General features: G+C 42.5%; 1 long non-coding RNA gene and 1 pseudogene across 2 annotated transcripts; one reads left to right on the top strand and one right to left on the bottom strand.

Annotated features, from left to right (window-relative positions):
- Positions 1-3,430: 3,430 nt before the first annotated feature.
- On the top strand, positions 3,431-9,926 carry LOC123108264 (uncharacterized). Of its 2 annotated transcripts, XR_006451866.1 has the most exons (7): positions 3,431-4,089; positions 4,281-4,533; positions 4,989-5,160; positions 5,264-7,795; positions 7,880-8,024; positions 8,294-8,419; positions 9,603-9,926. It is a non-coding gene; the product is annotated as an uncharacterized lncRNA (long non-coding RNA). The 2 variants fall into 2 exon arrangements; XR_006451865.1 differs by having other exon boundaries at positions 8,294-9,926.
- A 1,105-nt stretch (positions 9,927-11,031) lies between these two features.
- LOC123108263 (protein NRT1/ PTR FAMILY 8.2-like) lies at positions 11,032-13,144 on the bottom strand (annotated as a pseudogene).
- Positions 13,145-21,493: the final 8,349 nt, after the last annotated feature.

Genomic DNA, 21,493 nt, shown 5'->3' with positions numbered 1-21,493 from the left:
CCATTTGTCGATAGAGAAAGGAATTTTGCATTATGTGCAACAGGAAGGAGATGCAACGTTTGATATAGCAAGATACTTCTGAAAAAAGTAACCAGAATTCATACATACTCATAGCGGGAAGTTAAGGAAACTTCGGCTAAGATCTTCCACGGCCAGAGCCCAAAATGTGAACGATGCATAATTTTTTTCACTTGTGTTTTTTTATTTGGATTCATTTTTTTAATACTACCTCCAATCCAAAATAGGTGTCCCACTTTTAATAGTTCAAAATTGCGACACTTATTATGGATCGGAGTGAGTATCTTTTTCCTTCTTCCCTTTTTCTATTTTTTTCTCTTTCAATTCTTTTTTTATTATTCTTTTAGTGGAAATACATAACATATTCCCAAAATTACACGAACATAATGTCTAACGCGTTTGAAACTATTCTTGAATATATGAACTTTTTCTAATGCATAATTAGTTACTTTTATATATACAGATAATTATGAGATAAATATTTGTCTTCAAATATATGTACGTTTCCATGTAGCAAAGTTTACATTTATATATAAATTATCCATTATAAATATTTATATTATATATATAATTATCAATTATTAAGTTGATTTTAGAATGAACAAGCAATATTAAATATAGAATAGTTTGGTAAAAAAAATACCAATACGAATTAACGGGTCATTGCCACTTGCCAGCCCATTCTGAATGCCTTCAAGCACAGTCCCGATATACACAACTTAAAGGCTGTATAAAAGAGCTCCCAAAAGTAACATATAAGATTTGCCTAAAAAAGTAAAATCTAAGATGATGCAGTACAACAATGATGTATCCAGTCCAATGGCATGGGGTAGTCTAGCAGTGTAACTATGCGCACGAATATATTTTAGTTTTTTTTCCAGTGCTATGCTGTATACACTATGTGAAAAATTTGCAGCTTTGATTTTATGGGTTGATTCCCTGTATTATATTGGCTCAATATTCCCTCTGGTGGAGCCATCTCATTCCATCCTAGTTGTTATACTGCACCATCACTAAAATCTAGATATGTTCCATTATATTCTGCTAGATTTCTTTGTTGGGAGTTATATTCTACTATGTTCCACCAACAAGACACACCATTACATTTAATCTTGATACTATTGTGTGCCATAAAATTTTAAAAACTATTTGTTAGATTGATAACTCTACCAGGTTCTGCAGATACTTAAATACGATAGTGACTTGCTCGTTTGAATGAGCAATTCTCAATCATTTTTCATACATGTCTAAAAAAATGTTCATGACATTACAAAAGATTATTCATATAGGCGCAAATAGTAATAATGTTAGAGCATAGAGAAAATAATTTTTGCATGGATCTCAACATCGAATCGATGCTACAAGTTGTTGATTGAGATGTAACTAATTTCAGTCTACTAATAATTAGTGAACCAACCTAAATATTTCTTAGACAAATGGAACACATGAATGCACCACATCACATTGCAAGGACTAAATTGAATTGTACTATAATATTAATGTTTGCTTCCATTTAGAGTAAAATCCAATGTAACACAAGTTAACACCTCCAACTCAATTAGAATATAAAATTTATACAATTTCATTTAGCCCGTGAAAATGTATTTGTAATCTTAAAACATGGTAATTACATATTTAATGCAACTATTTATATCTAATATAATATTAAAGATAGTACATTAAAGTTGTTGGTAGAATAAGACATACACTTAGGAACCGGATAAAGTATGTCAAAGTATAAATGTTCAATATAAATAAATGCATCCCCCAATGCCACCAGTTCTATGACCCGACTCGGACCGGGGAGGTTCTGCAGGGCTAAAAGCTGGGCGTTGGTGTTGATGATCGAGCGTTGTGCCATGGCGACGAGGCGTCGCGATGGGCGTGAGGTGGCCGGCTCGGCGTGGCGGAAAGGTGTGATAACCCACAAGTGTAGAGTATTCAACCCAAATTTATTGATTCAACACAAGGGGAGCCAAAGAATATTTATCAAGTATTAGCAGCTGAGTTGTCAATTCAACCACACCTGGATAACTTAATATCTGCAGCAACGTGTTTAGTAGCAAAGTAATATGATAGTAGTGGTAACAGTAGCAAAGGTAACGGTAGCAAAATTAATATTTTTGAGTTTTGTAGTGATTGTAACAATAACAGCGGAAAAGTAAATAAGCGAAGAACAATATGTGAAAAGCTCGTAGGCATTGGATCGGTGATGGATAATTACGTTGGATGTGGTTCATCATGTAACAGTCATAACATAGGGTGACAGAGAACTAACTCCAATTCATCAATGTAATGTAGGCATGTATTCCGAATATAGTCATACGTGCTTATGAAAAAGAACTTGCATGACATCTTTTGTCCTACCCTCCCGTGGCAGCGGGGTCCTAATGAAAACTAAGTGATATTAAGGCTTTCTTTTAATAGAGTACCGGAACAAAGCATTAGCACATAGTGAATACATGAACTCCTCAAACTACGGTCATCACCGGGAGTGGTCCCGATTATTGTCACTTCGGGGTTGCCGGATCCTAACACATAGTAGGTGCCTATAGACTTGCAAGATAGGATCAAGAACTCACATATATTCATGAAAACATAATAGGTTCAGATCTGAAATCATGACATTCGGGGCCTAGTGACAAGCATTAAGCATAGCAAAGTCATAGCAACATCAATTTCAGAACATAATGGATACTAGGGATTAAACCCTAACAAAACTAACTCGATTACATGATAGATCTCATCCAACCCATCACCGTCCAGCAAACCTATGATGGAATTACTCACGCACGGCGGTGAGCATCATGAAATTGGTGATGGAGGATGGTTGATGATGACGACGGCAACGGATTTCCCTTTTCGGAGCCCCGAACGGACTCCAGATCAGCCCTCCCGAGAGAGTTTAGGGCTTGGCGGCGGTTCCGTATGTAAAACGCGATGAATCCTTCTCTCTAATTTTTTTCTCCCCGAACACAAATATATGGAGTTGGAGTTGAGGTCGGTGGAGCACCAGGGGGCCCACGAGGCAGGGGGCGTGCCCGGGGGGGAGCGCCCCCTACCCTTGTGGACAGGTGTGGGCCCCCTGGCCTTAATTCTTTCGCCAGCATTTTTCTTATTTTCCAAAAATAAGTTCTGTGGAGTTTCAGGTCATTCCGAGAATGTTTGTATCTGCACATAAATAACATCATGGCAATTCTGCTGAAAACAACGTCAGTCCGGGTTAGTTCCATTAAAATCATGCAAATTAGAGTCCAAAACAAGGGCAAAAGTGTTTGGAAAAGTAGATACGACAGAGACGTATCAACTCCCCCAAGCTTAAACTTTTGTTTGTTCTCAAGCAATTCAGTTGATAAACTGAAAGTGATAAAGAAAAACTTTTACAAACTCTGTTTGCTCTTGTTGTTGTAAATATGTAAAGCCAGCATTCAAGTTTTTAGCAAAGATTATGACTAACCATATTCATAATAACACTTAGATCTCATGTTTACTCATATTAATAGCATAATCAACTAGCGAGCAATTGAACATATAAATCTTGCTAGACTACCCGCTCATCTGGGGGCATCGCACGATCTACCTCGTTGGCGCATTGTCAAAGATCCAGCCGCCGTTTCTATAGACATTGCTATTTCGTGCTATAGCTGATGACATGTGGGGATCCTCCTTTCCTAGCAGGCCCATCTCTGCTGTGTCTGTTTGTGTGTGCCTCTTGGGTGAGAGAAGAGGGAGACGTGGGGTGGATCGTGGTGGCGCCGCCTGCGCTTTCTCCTCCCTGCTCTCCACTAGGCCGCCTCCTACCCTTCACTTTTCTCTCCGGCGACGGCGACGGCGACGACCTGCAGACAAAAGGAGAAGGCGGTGACGGCGGGAGAGAGAAGATGAGAGGGAGAGAGAAAAGGAAGGAGAGGAGGGAGAAAGAGAGAGGAAAGAGGAGAGGCCTTGGTGGTCCAGGGAGGCGTATACGTAGATGGCAGCCTCCGCCCTGAGCTCCATCGGATCCGCCGCCTTGTGAAGTCATCCCAGGCCCCACGAACTCCAGGCTTCTGGCGCCGCCTGCAAGTCCTTGGGGTGAGCCCTCCTCCTCTCCCTTTTCTCCTCCCCCAGCCCTCGGATGTCCCTCGCTGCTCCTCCTCCTACAATCTCTCCCACCATGGTTTAGTATGCATGGTGCCTGCTAAAAAAGTGTATGGCTGTTTGATTTTGGTTCTCTTTTTTTAGTTTCTAATTTCAATGCTTGGATTTGTTGTTTTGGCCAGCAGGATAAGTAGGAGGAGTCACGGATGAGGAGGAAGGAGATCAGCAGCAGCAGGAGATATTCTTGTTCGATTTGGTTCTCATGGTGGCATCTTCCCTACTGTCTCCTTTCTTTTTAGTTTCCAACTTTGATGCTTGGATTTGTTGTCTTGGCCAGCTAGCTGGAGTAGGAGGAGAGGAGACAGGCAGGATGAGAAAGGAGACAAGCAGGAGGAAGAGAGATTCTTGGGGGTTTGCTTTGCTCGCCTTATGGAACAGGTGCCTGTTGTGCTACTCATGTTTTTTTTATCTTACCATCATTTTCAATAGTGTTGAGTTCCCATCGTTTGGCTTCATTTTAGGATGTAAGGGACATTTAAATTGTGATATTTGGTGAAAAGATAATGTAATTTGCCCATGAATAGGCTTGATTCAGCCCAAAGAAAACATGAATAGTTTCAGTTTCATCCTATATAAGTATTTATGTTTGGGATATATAGGCTGTAGAATTTGCCTAATTTTTTTTACATGTGAGAATGTCTAAGTGTGCGCAAATATATGTGGCTGGATTTTATTGGTATGCGTCCTGTGTTCAGGTGTCTTGTTCTTTATTGAGTCAATTGAGAAATTTTTGCTTCTTTTAATATTAATAAATACAAATAGGTGCCTTCAATTATGCTGCTATCATACAACTGTACGGTTGACTGATTTTTCTTGTCTGACCCTTATTCCAGGCTCTTCTGCGGGCATCAGTTGCTTTGGAATTGTTCAGAATCGTTTGCTATCATGTATACTAAGTGCGTAACTACTTTGGGGAAACATGCTAGGATTTGGAGTGCCATGGCTTCCAATCTTAAAAATCAGCCGTGAATGGTTTTCAACAAGAAACTTCATGCTCACAAAGAGGTGATTCACTGTTTTATTTGTTCCATTTCATATTCACATCACAGAAGCATGAATCCCTCCCCTCTTCATTTTCCTGAACAATGGTTAGTGTACCTTTTGCTAGAGTTATGGAGATCAGGAGTAGAAATTTTATTAGTTTGTGCTCCGGGAGGAATTGCAGCTGCGGACAATTAGATGATTGCCATGGAGGCTTGCAGAACCAGTGGTTACCTTGGCTGTGGCCTGCGAGGGGTGTGGCTTGCTGAAAAATAGGTTTTTTTGGTAGCTCCAGGTATACAGGTATTACATTTGAAATGAAGCTTTTAATGTCATTTTTTTTCCACATCTGAATGATTCTGAATGTATCCAAGTCTATTCTCTACAAGTCAGATTCTTGATTCCTCTAAATTTGCCTTATTTGAAACACACAAAATCAATATCGTAGATAAATAAAATATTCCAGGTAAGTTTCCATTCATAGGATCATCAGCTCCATTCTCTTTGGTCGTAATGCTAGGCTGCAGGTTGATATCTTAATTGGTAGTCTACCAGGTTCTTCAATTCTTTCTTAAGTTCTCTATACTGAAGCAGCTAGGATGGCAAGGCATTTCGTTGAAGCTCTCATCTTGATAATAGTTATATGATGTCTACTATGTGTTTTGCTTAGGTTTGTCATGGAAGTACTCTCTATTCTCTAACTTTCTCAGTCGATGCAAATGTAAGTTTCTTGAGTGAAGTCAAGTTTGCTTAGTGATATGCATATCTTTGTCACTGAGGATCGGTCTAAAAAAGTAAAAGAGTGAAGATCAGTTTCAGTCAGTGACAAATAACGTGAAATCATACATGGCAAACTAACAAGCGATACATCGTGCCGTGTCCCAGTCCTACTGTTCATTACCAATTACACTGTTTTTCTGACAATCAAAGCTCATATTTTACATAAAAATGGTTATATTTTCCTGTCAATCCTGCATAGATGCACTTCTATTCTGATAAATGGGCTGTTCGCTTTAAAAGTAAGATTCCCTTGGTAGCTTCACTTCAGTTGTATCTCCGTACATACATGAGTGTTTCTTCCTTCCATTTACATGAGAGCAAAATAAGGTATGTCAAGTTAAATCTTTGATACATTGTACGTGTTAACTGAAAGAGAAATTCTAGATGTGTACTTCCGGCCCTTTGTGTGATTGTTCTATGGTGAGGCTGCACCTCTTTTGTTGTCTTACGCGTGATGTACTTGGTCATGTGACAGCTCTTAGTTTTTTGAATATAGCGTCTGTCTACCAGTTGTTTCATATTCCTGGTTGTTTCTTTTGATAATTCTGTGAATTCTTCCGATATTGGTTGTCCCTTAATATAGCACGCTTCTATATGCCAGTCGTTTGATATTTAATTAAGTAAGGAATTGTCAGGCTACTTGGAAGGAGTTCGTGTGATGTCTAACCAAGTTCAGCAAGTTGCTGGAGCTGCGCTAGAGCCTGCTGTTTCAATGAACACCTATAACCTTAAAAAGACTCTTACAGAGGTTTATGATGCTATAGCAAAACTGCAGCAACTTACTGATGCAGTCAGTCTCTCCTTACAAAAGTAAGGCACGTATCCATATTATGTTGAGTCCAGTTCAACACAAAATGGATATTCTGCTGATGATATGGATGGTGAGTATAACAACTACTATTAGACGAGCTCTGTCGACATGCACCCGCCATAGGGGCTAATAGTGCTTAGACGTTGTGGCATACCTTGCCTTCCTCTATCATGATCAATGTTGCTATGCATAATATATGTTACCAAGTAGCCATCTTGGTAAGCTATCAACAATAAATTGCAATCAATGATGAATAATATATGTTGTACTTGCTTAAGCCACTTTTTATGTTGCGTATTCTATTTGAATATGCTATGTACTCCCTCTGTAAACTAATATAAGAGTGTTTAGATCACTATTTTAGTGATCTAAATGCTCTCATATTAGTTTACGGAGGGAGTAATAACCAGTTAAACTTCCATCAACAGTTTTTCTAAATCAGTATGTGTCTGTGTGCTTGTTATTAATTCGAGTTTATTATACTTTGTGCTAATGTCATGGCAATCAAGGGATTGGACAGTTCGATTCCACAGGTGGCTTCTCACCAAACCAGGTTGCCGTAGACACCATCGGCTTCAATCTCATGGACGGCGAGGTAATTTTTTCCTAACACCTATTCATCTTTGGTCAAATGCTGCCACCGAGCTATTTAGGCAATAGCCATATTAATGTTTGTTTCGATCAATTCACTGTATTTCTGTCATTTCAAAACTATTACCTGTATGTGTGTGAAAAGAAACCAGATATACATGGCTTAAGATGGAGGCTTGCACACTCAGGGTAGGTGGTCAAAGCCCTCTTCTATTGTTGTGGCACTGGTGAGCTTGCACGGAGTAGCAGCCTGGAGAGGCGGCCGACGGTGCACTTGTGAAGCAACAATAAACACGTCTCATGCCAACACGCCAAGATGAGCTTCACCCAATCCCTCTCTCTGTATATATGCAAGCTTGTGTGATGTGCTCTGCTTCCTCCTCCCTTTTTTTAATTAATGGATCTCTCACTGAGCAGAGCATGTTGTTTAGGTTGGCAGCATAAATGATATAGCTAAGTTATCTTCACCAAAGACAGGTTCATCCTATTGCTTGCCTCAGTATTCCATAGATTATCTGCCATGTATGCCTATTGCTTTCCTAACTTGGTAAAGTTCCTCAGATTTTGGTATGTGCATTTGGGCCTTTCTGCCCTTCTTGTTCAAGAAAACAAGATCCTGATGAATGTAATGATGTTGGACAAAGGGCGATTTCTCATGATTGGGAGAGCCTTGCTGATTCATTTCGACCACAGTACCAGAACCCAGGTTGGTACAACACCATGCTGTAGTTTTGTTGCTTAGTAGAAAGTCACTTACTTGTTTAGATGATGAGAAGTCAATCACTTAGTCGTTGCAGATGTTAACTTATGATAGGAAAATACTTGTTGCTAGATAATACTAGAAATAGGAACTACAGTATGACTAGCATTCTAGCTGACAATACATCATAAGTCATGCTGAACTTTCCCTGACATGCCTTTGGTTCCTACATGTTGTTGCATTTTTCTGATAGTGTCATGTCTCTGTGGACACAGGTGAATGCAGTTGACTCTTGAAGATCGAGGGCACCAAAGACATATGCCGAGGCCGTCCATCGACAACCTACCCAAGGTCCGGATTCATCGAGGAGTACAACAGGAGACGCTGTCGGCTGCCTGCAGGTCTGGAAACCACACAATATCTCTCAAACCCACTATCCCCTAATTGATGAATCTCCATGCTCAGTTGGGCTACAGCTAATTTATCATCGTTTCATCTTATTCTATTATGCAAACATCCTGTTTTTCAACAAGAGAAAGAATATTACTCCCTCTGTTCACTTTTATAAGGCCTTGAAGACATTTCAGACAGGGTGCAAAGTAGCTCATTTTCAGCTGTCTGAAATGACTTATAAAAGTGAACGGAGGGAGTAAGAAATTTTGTTCATTTTGTTGTAGCAATAGCGACTGTATGAACAGCAGTACTGTGTTTTTGGCTGGTTGTTCTTGTGTCTTCTGGCCATGTGCGCTTTACCGCTTTGTTCCAAAAAAACCTGGAATGTTTGTTCTGCTGGTACTGCTCTCTGGCTAGGACATTTTTCTTTGAATAACATAAATGAACCTAATATTGCTTAATATGTTATATCACATTTTGTATTGATGTACTTGTGCACACCATCTGGATGCTTTGAAAGGTTTTACCTTGCTTTCTTTTGATTTGAGTTGTCTTTATGTCAAACACTATTTGTTTTAATAGATTTAATATTTGAAGTGTCATAATTAATTTTATTTGGCATGACTTGCATGGTATAAATACATACTATAAGAACCCATTTAGAGTTTAAATGTCAGCAAGTTCTACTACCTTTTTCCATTTGCTTTGCATAGTTTCTAATACATTTATGGCTGATTTGAAGTTTGCACATGTGATGCTCTCTATATAAGCTATGCATTTGTAGTTGGATTCTCTATAGAGCTGAAAATTACACTCAAAACTATCTATTTTTATGATACATGGTCGTGTAACTGTGGATGGAAATCGAGTTAAGGTAAAATGGAAAAGGGATAAGAAATGCAATTTGTATGAGCGAAATCATCCTGAAACATATGGTCGTTTATTATTTATGCTTCTATGGTAGTGAGATCAGTTAGTAATGTTACACATAATTATTTTTTCCAGCTGTGTCCCTCACTCTGTTGAGCATGTTTTTGTTGCACCGGTTAGTTGTTAAAGTGCATGTATTTCAGCCCATCATCAGGTTTCCACTATTGTACATTTCTCTTGCTACTTTGTTGTCTAAATTATATTTTAGGAAACTATTTGAACTCTTCAGCAGGCCATTTGCTCTATGTTGTTTCTCTTTAGGAATTAGGAATTTCTTCACGATGCCACTTCCCACCTCGAAAGGCGTCGATGTCGGCGATCCAGTTTATGTTCTGCATGCATCACTTCTTCAAATGAAACCCCAACCTGAGCAAGGTCATGGTAGATTAGATGATAATGTATCTGTCTTATGTGCGTGTGTGTCAGAACAAGTGATCTATTAGTTGAGCATTATGTAAATTAGACTTGGCAATAAAGCTTTGACAAGTGTATTTGCTGTCTTATTGTACAGTTTATTACTATCCAAATTATTCTTTGTAAACCAACTCAAAAGTTGTGAATCGATGATTGCATTTGCTAAGACAATTTTGAAATATTTTATTGGGTCTATGTTTATTATTTTGGCCCTTTTCCAAGCTGGATTGCACCATCCATTGCCTCTGGCATGTGCCATGTTTTTCAAAATTATGCTCCTCTATTGGCTGGTGGTTTTACTGCTGTCCATGGATATAACTTTTGCCAACCATGAAGAGTTGCTTAGACAATGAAGTAATTTTCAATACCAATGACACATGCAACAATGATTCTACCTAATGTTCATCAGTACTGTAAATGAGCTGTCGTAAACTCATTCGCCTTTTGAGCCATCATCACAATGGGTCTATGTATGTAGTTTGCTACTCATTTCATGCTTTTCTTAGAACCGTAATGTAACAAATTTCATATCTTTTGTGCCTAAATATTCTAACGTGCATGGTTTGAAAACTTGAATTTCCCTCAACCTTTGGGCCATCGTAAGCTTCTTAAAACATTATGTGTTATCACTAAGTATCTATCTACCAGTAGTAAGTATTTATTATTTCGATCTGTGTGAATTTTCCTATCACCACTCTTACAATACTTGGCTTGTTGTCGCCCTTTGCGCCATTGGCGCAACGGGTCATCTAGTAATAATAAATCTCGGATGACAAGACTTTCTCAAAACAATCATAATATGATATAGCAAGATGGTATCTCGCTAGCCCTTTCTGAGACCGCAAAACATAAATGCAGAGCACCTTTAAAGATCAAGGACTGACTAGACATTGTGATTCATGGTAAAAGAGATCCAATCATAGTCATACCCAACATGAACTTTTTTAGAGTTCATCCTTGGTGCATTGCTAATGTGTTTGTTACTTAATTTATAGGTTAATAAAATGTCCAGTGGGCACATATAAATGCTTTTTTACCTACTGTCTTGTATATATGTTTGAAAATGATTGCTGCTAGCTGTTAATTTTACCTGAACAGAGAAGCTACTGTTAATAATGCCCCAGATTCAGAAAACATGCTGATCACGACTAGTATAATTAAGCAAGATATGCATGCATCCTATATATGTCAGGATGTTTAGCTGTTTACAATGGTTTAGTGATGAATCTAATTATAGTAAAGTAATGCACACACCCCTTCCAATTAGAAACAGTCTGAAAAACGAGTCATGTGAAAAAACAGAACACCAGGTGTGATACCTCCTAGATAACACTAATTAACTGCTGGTACTAGCTAGAATTTTGCACTCAAAAGCAAAAGCTACAATTTCAAGATAAAATCATCTCAAACTTAACTTGTTTCACCCCTAAAACATGCATATAATATACTCCCTCTGTTCCAAAATATAAGTATTTGTAGTGATTTCACTATGAAGCACATACGGGTATATATAGATGCATTTAGAGTGTAGATTCACTCATTTTGCTTTGTATGTGGTCCATAGTAGAATCTCCCCAGAGACTTATATTTAGGAACGGAGGAAGTATACGGGGAAGGAATTAACAAGTGTGTACAAATTCTAATTGGTGTCGTCGCCGATGGCAACGACTGAAGCTGCTGCAGGAGGTGCTGTGGCCTTGTACTTGTACCACTTTGCAATCCAGAGGTAGACGAGGAAGTTAGAGGGCGCTGAGCACGGCCAGCACCCAGTAGAAGTAGTCGAGGTGCCCCCGGTTGAGGTTGTCATCCGGGATCCACCCGAGGCCGCCGTTCCTGGTGGAGATGGCCGTCACGATCACCACCAGCAGCGTGCTCAGGTAGTTGCCCAGCGCGTTGGACGTGAGCGACAGCGCCGACCCCATGCTCCTCATGGCGTCCGGCGACTGGTCGTAGAAGAACTCGATCTGCCCCACGAACGTGAACACCTCCGCCGCGCCCACGATGAAGTACTGCGGCACCTGCCAGAAGATGGACATGGGCAGGTACTCCTTGGAGTCCAGCATGCCGTGTGTGGCGGCGACGTGGAGCCTGACAACCTCCAGCACCCCGGCGGCCACCATGGAGAAGATGGATATCACCAGGCCGATGCCCATGCGCTGCAGCTGCGTGAACCCGCGCGGGTGGCCCGTGATCCGGCGTGCGGCGGGGACGATGAGCCGGTCGTAGGCGAGCGCCCACACGATGACGGCGATGGTGTCGAAGATGGAGAGCGAGGCGGCGGGGATCTTGAAGGAGGCGCCCATGCGCGGGTCCAGGGTGTTGCCCTGGAGCACGAACATGGTGCTCATCTGGCTGTACACCGCCGACATGACGATGCCGCTCGCCCACACCGGCAGCAGCCGCACCATGCTCTTGAGCTCCTCCACCTGCGTCACCGTGCACAGCCTCCACGGGTTTTCCTCTTGAGCGCCGCCGGGCCCGGGCGTCGTCACAAGCACGGCGGCCTTGTCCAGGCACCTCAGCTGATCCGTGTGCTCCAGCCTCCTGCTGCCCTCGATGGCGGCCTTGCCGTCGGGCGAGGCGACTTCGTGCAGCAGGGAGGCGTCGGCGGGGAGGGGGACATGCGACTTCCTGCAGGCGGCGACCACGACCTGCAGCATCCTGGTGAGCGGGCTGCCCCCGGGCTTCTGGTACCTGTAGAGCCTGCTGCCCATGAGGAAGCTGACGACGGCGACGGCCATGGCGGCGGCGGGGATGCCGAATCCCCAGCCCCATCCGACGTTCATCTGGACCCAGACGAGCATCGAGGAGGCGACGAGGGCGCCGACGTTGATGGACATGTAGAACCAGTTGAAAAAGGAGCTCTTGCTGCGCATCTCGCGCGGGTCGGCGTCGTCGAACTGGTCGGCGCCGAAGGAGGAGACGCAGGGCTTGATGCCGCCGGTGCCGACGGCGATGAGGTAGAGCGCGGTGAAGAACGGCGGTCTGGGCGGCGGCGGGCTTGCAGCCGGCGCAGTCGGGCGGCCTGAGGCCGGGCACGGTGGCGGTGAGGGTGAGGAGGGCGAGGCCGGCGATGTAGAGGGACATGAAGGCGGCGATGGTGCGGAAGCGGCCGAGGTAGGCGTCGGCGATGAAGGCGCCGAGGAGGGGCATCACGTAGCAGGTGCCGGACCAGTTGTTGACGTTGGTGGCGGCGGCGGCGTTGCCCTGGTGGAGGCGGTCGATCATGTAGTTGACCAGATTGGAGCTCATGCCGTAGTAGGCGAGGCGCTCGCAGCACTCGTTGGCCAGGATGAAGGGGCACGCCCTCCAACCCCCGTCTTGCCCCTCACCGCCGGCTCGCCGGAGAGGTCGGTGGTGCCGTCCATCGTCGTCGCACCCGCCGCCATCGCTCGGTGTGATGAGATCCAACAATTTATTTAATCGATGAAAGTTTTTCTTGTTGAGGGGCCGCGGCTAGGTTGGTAGATACTCCCTCCGTCCGAAAATATTTGTCATCAAAATGAATAAAAGGGGATGTATCTAGATGTATTTTAGTTCTAGATACATCCTTTTTTGTCCATTTTGATGACAAGTATTTTCGGACGGAGGGAGTAGATATAGTAGCTAGGTACGTTGCGGCTGATCCGAGTCTGATTCCATATCAATCAATCGGTTAATTTGATCCAACGCCAACTCTTTTTTTTAGAGAAAGTCGGCCTTTATTAATCAAGCAAACAAATTACATAGAGTCTTCCGGATGCAATCCGGAGCAGAAAGAAAAACACAAGGACTCATAGAGTTCAAACTAGACTTAGCTAAAACATGAGCTAAAATATTACAATGCCGACGAACATGCATAAAAGAGACCGAAGACAAGGCACAAGATGCCATCTTGATATCCGCGATGATCAAACCAATCATGGACCTGTCCCGGAGCGGAGAGTTAATCCTTTGAACCTGTCCCAAGGCTCAGATTATACTCCCTCCAGCCCATACAAAAAAAACATTTATTACCTAAAAAAGATTGTCTTAAATTTGTCTATATACGGATGTATCTAGACACGTTTGTATCCATATCTACACATGTTTTAAGTAGACAAATCTAATACAATCTTTTTGAAACGGGAGGAGTATTTAAGATGGTTTGAATCTGTATTTTAGTTGGTACATACGGAGGCGCTTGGCAATTCACGTGATAAATAGGGGTTTTTTTTTGTAAAAAAACCTATTTAGAAAGCTACAAAGGAATTTGTTGTCTCTCGTCCTTGCGACTCTTCTCCAAGGAAAGACAGCTAGGATTTATGCCTCCCGTCGGCAACATCGCCAAACTGCCACGTCTTCTCTGGTGCGCGATTGATCCCGGCTCTTGGCAAGGGAGTGCTTCGTTTTTAGGTGCTTCTTCAAGTTTTGTTAGTGTTTGTGTCCTGTTCAGAAAGACGAGACCACGGCCGCTTCTTGAAGATGAAATAAGGTTCTCCCCGCCTAGCCCCATTCTAGTGGTGTGTTAGCATTGTTGGAGAGCGTGTGGAGGTATGTCTCCGGCGAATCTCGCGAGATTCGGTCGGTGGTTGTCTTTGGTGGATCTACTCGAATCCGGTCATTTGTTTGTCTTTGTTCTTGTGTCTTCAGGTTGGATCTTTCCGATCTAAACTTTTTTCCATCGATGGCGGTTGCTGTCCTGGTGCATTGGTTCTTTGTGGCCTTAGCACGACGACTTCTCAACGATCTATTACAACAAGTTGTGCCCAACTCCAGCAAGGGAGGGGCGATGACAGCGGCGCCTTCGGCTCGTTGTACTTCTTGTAGTCGTCGTTAGGTGGTCTATGAATCTGGATATAAATTTTTTATTATTTTTGGTGTCCATTGTACTCTCATGATTGAAAATGAATAGATTTGCATTTTCTTAAAAATAATAATCATACATCGGCGACAACTTATGCATAGCTGTGGCGGCGGATCGACGGGTGATAGGCAACGAATTCGTGTGCAGAGGGGTGCTAGCTGGAGGAAGTGAGCATTTGTTTAGGTGAGTTTTAATCGCCAAATTATAATTATGGATATTAATAATTACAGGACAATGATACTAGTTGGATAGTAATAATAACAGGACGACTACAATTGGATAGTAACAATTACCACAATAATTATATATAGTGTTGTGCGTGCTAAACACGCTTTGGCCCTAAACATTCATCAAGGTCACTAATAACTGTAGCAAAACTTCATGCGTGCAGTTTTGCTTTCACGGGAAGCAAATTTTATTTCCGATGCTATTCAAATTTGCTTCCATCGCAACTGATATTTGCTTCAATTCAGAAGGAAATTATTTCCAAATAGTTTCATTTCAACGCGTCAAACCGTGCTTCCATATCGACTATAGATTTTGATTCCATGGTGAATGGAATTTGCTTGAATCTATACACAGAAATTAAATTTGAATGGTTGAAGCAGAATGCACTAACATATTGTTGAAAGCATAAGTTATTACAGTGTGTTAGAAGCATTTTTTTCCTGCGGGAAAGAAGCTTTATTCAACTGTATACGAAGCACAATGCACTAAATCTTAGAAGCATGTTTAGTTGTAACAAAAACTTCATGTTTGTAGGGACCATACAGGTTTGGCGAACATGCATCATTTGATTTTGGGATAAGTATATTTTTCGTCCTCGAACTTTTCTGAGAGTTTAAAAATCATTCCTCAACTCAAAACCGGATAGTTTTCGTCCCTCAACTATCAAAACCGGATAGTTTTCGTCCCTCATGCCGTTTTGGGCAGTTTTCGTCCGTCATGAACAGTAAATTCGAAAAAATAGCAGAAAAATTAAAAAAAACTGAAAAATTGTGGGATCAAAGTTCCTCGGGTGCGCAAGGTGCGTAAATTTTTTCATATTGTTTGGACATTCCAGGTGCTCATGAGAAAGAAAAATTGTAAATATGTACATCTGTGAACAGTAAATTAAACAATAGCAAAAAATATGAAATTTTTTGGCATCAAAGATGCATGGGTGTGCAAGGTCCGTGCATATTTTCGTGCTCAAATGACATAGGAGGAGCTCTAGCAAAAAAAAACAAAATAGTGCAGTTTTTCAAAGTTTCTTTCCCAGCCAATTTTTTTTTGCCACGAGCTCCCACAATGTCCAAACACAATGAAATTTTGCAGACACATTGAGCACCCGAGCATCTTATATGTCAACATTTTTCATATTTTTTTTAATTTGTTTTCTATTTTTTTCCGAATTTACTGTTCACCGGCGTACATATTTATGGCTCTTCCGTTGTCGCGAGCTCCTTGAATGTTTAAATAGAAAAAAAATACGCACCTTGTGCACCCGAGGAACTTTGATCCCACAAATTTCCAGATGTTTTTGACATTTTTGCTATTTTTAAAAAAAATTACTGTTCATTGATTTACTGTCCATGGGGACGAAAACCGCCCGAAGCGGCATGAGGGACGAAAACTATCCGGTTTTGATAGTTGAGGAACGAAAACTATTCGGTTTTGAGTTGAGGGACGATTTTTAAACTCCCGGAAAAGTTCGAGGACGAAAAATATACTTATCCCTTTGATTTTCGTGTGATCGAAGCTTTACTTTGTGATCCCGCAAAAAAAAGAAGCTTTACTATTGTGTGTAGAAAGTAAACTAGAGCCAAGTTGGATACAAAATGGATAAACAGTCGTAAATGTATTCCATGTGCGACAATGGCGAGCCCATGGGTTGAGATTGCTAGCGCATGTCGATGAGACAACTTAAATTAATTTGTTTCTGACCTTATTTTTTGCTGGAAAGGAACTTTTCATTCATCAGCCATGGTGAGTACATTCAGACATGACAATGCTAGCTATTTCCACAAGGGAGTTTCGAAGCCAACAAGCTGTGCGCCGTTGCGAGCGCCCAATACAAGGGTGTGACTCGCTACATTTGCATGTCTGCTGATTTTAGTTAGACTAATGTTCCTTTCATGAGCCAGAATCCTTCTGATCTCATTGACCTGGTTCGCATACCTCGAGTGCTCAACATCTTTAGATTGCACCGTCTTCAACAACTCAGTGCAATCCGTCTCCATAACCAACGACAAGTTGGACCAGTGAAGCGCTAGTCGAAGCCCTTCGTCCATGGCCGCCATCTCCGCTTCCAGAGGATCACCACAATTAAAGAACACACAAGTCGCGGCGAAGATGACTGCTCCTTTATGATCACGCAGGATCATCCAAGCCCCGGCTTTAGCATTCTCTTTCAAAAAAGCACCATCTATATTCAACTTAGCAAAATTCACGTCAGGGGCCTTCCATTGCGGTGTTGCTATTGTTTCATGTGTGTACTTTGACGTACTTCCCAAGTAATCGATTACCTTCTTACCCTTTGTTAAGTCCGCTTTGGGATGCTGCCATATTGCAAGTAGAGAAGCAATATAACTCGAGAGGAAACGGCGCAAGGCCTCAATATGGATCGGGGGTTTATAATGTGTGTGACCTCGTTTCATGCATACCAATCCTCCACACGATCATCAGTGAAGCAAGCTTCTACACGTCCGGCAATTTATCAAGTAGGCGGAACAACCACTCTGGCTCAGCGTTACGCAGGTCAGCAGGGGTCGGCAACGCCCAGTGCTCTCGCATAGCCTCCCAGAGCGCCGCTGCATGAGGACATATGACAAGGGTGTGGTGCACGTCCTCCTTTTCCTGACCACATAACAAGCACATGGAGTCCTCTTCTAGGCGCATGTACGTCTTGATTGCTTGTGTCGCAAGGGCCTCATGAGTAGCTTGCCAAGCAAAGACACGGACTTTGGCCAGTGCGTCGTTTTTCCATATCAGGTTCCAGACCGCCCGTCGTCTGTCTGGCTGGCCGCTCGAGGTGCCAGTATCCCGTTTAGCCATATGTTCCTGCAGACCAAGGTAGTAGGCGTTGCATACTGAAAAACAACCACGTTTGTCTGGGTGTCAAGCAAGGAAGTCAGAGTCTAACCTGCTCGAGGCCTTGATCTGAAGGATACAATCAATATCCGCTTGATAGAAGTGCTACTAGAGCAAACTAAAGTTCCATGTACCATTCAGGTCGAGCAGTTTATAAACCCACTTTAGACGATAACGACACTTTGGGGTGATTGGCCATCGAGGCTGGTCGCGAGGGAGCCAAGGGTCACGCCAAATGCGGACCTGCGAGCCATTACCAATACGCCAAATGATCCCCTTTTTGAGCACCTCTAGCCCATACTCAATAGCTTGCCATGTCGACGATGCATTGCCAGTAAAGACGATATCGACCAGAAACCCGTTGGGCTAGTATTTCGCCTTGAGCACTTGCGCACGTAAGCTTTACGGTTCTCAATAAGCCTCCAGGCCAGCTTGGCGAGCAACGCTTGATTAAAAAGCATCATGTTCCTAAACCCGATGCCACCATGTGATTTAAGTCTGAGCATGATATCCCATGATACCCAGTGAGTACGGCATCGTCCTTGTACCTCCCCCCGCCCCCATCAGAAGTTGCATATCATTTTTTTTTCAAATCCTCACAAAAGCCGCCGGGAAGCTTAAAGATGCCCATTAAAAACATGGGAAGAGCTTGCGCAACCGCCTTAATATGAAAGAGCGGCGTTTCGGTGCCCGGGTGCATCTGCACCCGGTCAAAAAGAAATTCGTAAAAAATTCAAAAAAATTCAAAAAAAATCCAAAAAACATTAGGGTGGTAGACAATTTGATGCGTGAGGTACGCTCCAATTTTCAAAACATTTGGATTTATGTGCAGCTCTCAGCAAAAAAGATAAATCAGACCAGAACAGTATATGAACAGTACACATTTTTACAGACCTCCGATTTGTCTTTTTTGCTGAGAGCTGCACAGAAGTCCAAATGTTTTGAAAATTGGAGCGTACCTCAGACATCAAATTATCTACCACCCAATTTTTTGTTGGAATTTTTTGAATTTTTCTAGTATTTATTTTGATTTTTTTCGCGAGCGCAGGTGCAGATGAGCTCGGGCTCAGATTCGAATTTTCGCTTCTTCCCCTCCTTGGGAGCCCTCTTCCCATTATACAATTCTCTTAACCATTTTCTCTTGTACGCTTTGGAATTTACCCCGAGTCATTCTGGCCTCCGGCGTCGGCAAGCCTAGGTATTTAGGCTCGAACTCCACCTGGGTGATCTGCAGCAACGTTTTAATTCCTTCCTGAATATCGGTAGGGCATGATTTTCCAAACATGAGAGAGCACTTGCCAAAGTTAACAAGTTGGCCCGTCCCTTGAACATATGAGTTGATAACTTGCTGAACCCGAGCAGCTTGGTCCACCTCCGCCTTGAAGAAAAGGAGTGTGTCGTCGGCGAAAAGAAAATGTGATATTCCAGGGGCATTTCAGCAAACTTTTAGTGGCACAATCTGATTGTTATTGATCTCTCTTTGGAGCAATGCTGACAATCCATCTGCCACAAAAAGGAACAAAAAGGGCGAAAGGCGATCTCCTTGGCGCAGACCACGGGTGGGGAGGAACGACTTCAGCAAGGTTCCATTAAATTTGACAGAATAACTCACCGTGGTCACACACGACATGATCCATTCGATCCACCGGTGAGCGAAACCTAGGCCTTTCATCGCATTCACCAAGAAACCCCAGTCCACACGGTCGTACGCCTTCGAGAGGTCAATCTTATACGCACAAAAGTTCTCTGGATTTTTATTTTGCTCAATGAAGTGGAAGCACTCAAACACCACTAGTGCGTTGTCCGTGATCAATCTCCCAGGGACAAAGGGACTTTGGTTACTGGAAATAATCTCTGCCACAATGGGTCTGAGTCTGTTTGCTAAGCACTTGGAGATCACTTTATATAGCACAAGGCAAAGACTAATGGGTCTGAAGTCTTTAAGAGTTGTTAATATGTCCATTTTGCATCATGATTTCCTACTGTTACTTATAATGCTTTTATGTACAATAATGCTCTTTGGAGTAATTCTAATGCCTTCTCTCATAATATGCAAGGTTTACACAAAAAGGGAGAATACCGGCAGCTGGAATTCTGGACCTGAAAAAGCTATGTTAGAGTTACTTATTCTGCACATCTCCAATTTACGGAGAATTATTTTGGAATAAATGAAGAATATTGGAGCAAATAACTACCAGAGGGGGCCCATCATGTGAGCACAACCCACCTGGGTGCGCCAGGGAGCCCAGGCGCGCCCTGGTGGGTTGTGCCCTCCTCGGCCCACCTCCGCTGCCCCTCTTCTGGTATATAAGTCATTTTGACCTAGAAAAAATAGAGAGAGGACTTTCGGGACGAAGCGCCGCCGTCTCGAGGTGGTACTTGGGCAGGAACACAAGTGCATGTGTTCATGTGTATGCTAACATTTCATTGTTTTCTTCTGACTAGGTCACAGGCCATGGGTCTGTATTGATGGGGAATGGCGCGGGTGTTTCTGTTCATGGTGTTGGCACTGTCGATCTGAAGTTTACTTCAGGAAGGATCTTGCAGCTGAAGAACGTGCAGCATGTCCCCGCCATCAAGAAGAACCTCGTTAGTGGCTCCCTTCTATGGAGAGAAGGGTTTAAGTTGGTCTTCGAGTCTAATAAATTAGTTGTTCCAAAATATGAACTCTTTGTTGAAAAAGGTTATGAGAGCGGAGGGATGTTTCGCCTTTCCCTCACAGATTTGTATAATAAAGTCGTGAACCATATTCATTCGAGTGTTAATGAATCTAAAGTTTGGCATTCACGTCGTTGTCACATTAATTTCGGTGTTATGACGCAGCTAGCTAAGTTGAATTTAATCCCGAGTTTCACTTTAGCCAAAGGTTCTAAGTGTCTTTCATGTGTGCAAGCTAAGCAACCTCGCAAGCCTGCGGAGGAGAGACACTTGGCACCATTAGAACTCATACATTTTGATCTTTGTGAAATGAATGGTATGCTGACTAAAGGTGGAAAGAAATACTTCATGACACTGATAGATGATTCCACTAGATATTGCTATGTGTATCTGTTAAATACTAAAGATGAGGCTCTCTACACTACTTTAAAATCTATAAGGCTGAAGTTGAGAATCAACTTCAAAAGAAAATTAAACAAGCCTGGTCAGAACATGGTGGAGAGTACTTCTCTAGTGAGTTTGACTCCTTCTGTGTGGAACACGGCATTATTCATGAGAGGACGCCTATTCACCCCAGTAAAACGGGGTTGCTGAGCGGAAAAACTATACTCTAACTGATTTGGTTAACGCCGTGTTAAATACATCGAGTTTATCCAAGGCATGGTGGGGGAGGCTATATTGACATCATGTGATGTCCTGAATAAAGTTCTAATAAAGGATAATGAGATCACTCCCTATGATAAATGGGCAAAGAGAATGACAACACTCTCATACTTGCGTACTTGGGGCTGTTTGGCGAAAGTCAATGTGCCGATCCCTAAAAAGCGTAAGGTTGGACCAAAGACCGTGGACTGCGTTAATTTGGGCTATGCTAAGAATAGCATTGGCTATAGACTTCTAGTAGTAAAATCCGAGGTACCTGACCAGAAGGCTGGTACAATTATGGAGTCCAAGGATGCTACATTCTTCGAGGATATTTTTCCTATGAGAGATATGCAAAGCACTTCTAGATAGGAATCTGAGGAGACTCCTGAGCCTGCCATTCCATGGAATATTATGAACAAACACATGGTGAAAATCCTGAGGAGGATGATGAGGAAACCCTTAGTAGGGGTAAGAGACAAAGGACTGCAAAGACCTTTGGTGATTATTTCTTCGTGTACCTTGTGGATGATACCCCCAC

The sequence above is a fragment of the Triticum aestivum genome, chromosome 5A (genome assembly GCF_018294505.1).
Source record: "Triticum aestivum cultivar Chinese Spring chromosome 5A, IWGSC CS RefSeq v2.1, whole genome shotgun sequence".
In the NCBI taxonomy this organism is placed as follows: Eukaryota; Viridiplantae; Streptophyta; class Magnoliopsida; order Poales; family Poaceae; genus Triticum; species Triticum aestivum.
Note: the sequence above shows the minus strand (reverse complement) of the source record. Positions and strands in the feature narration are given on the sequence as shown.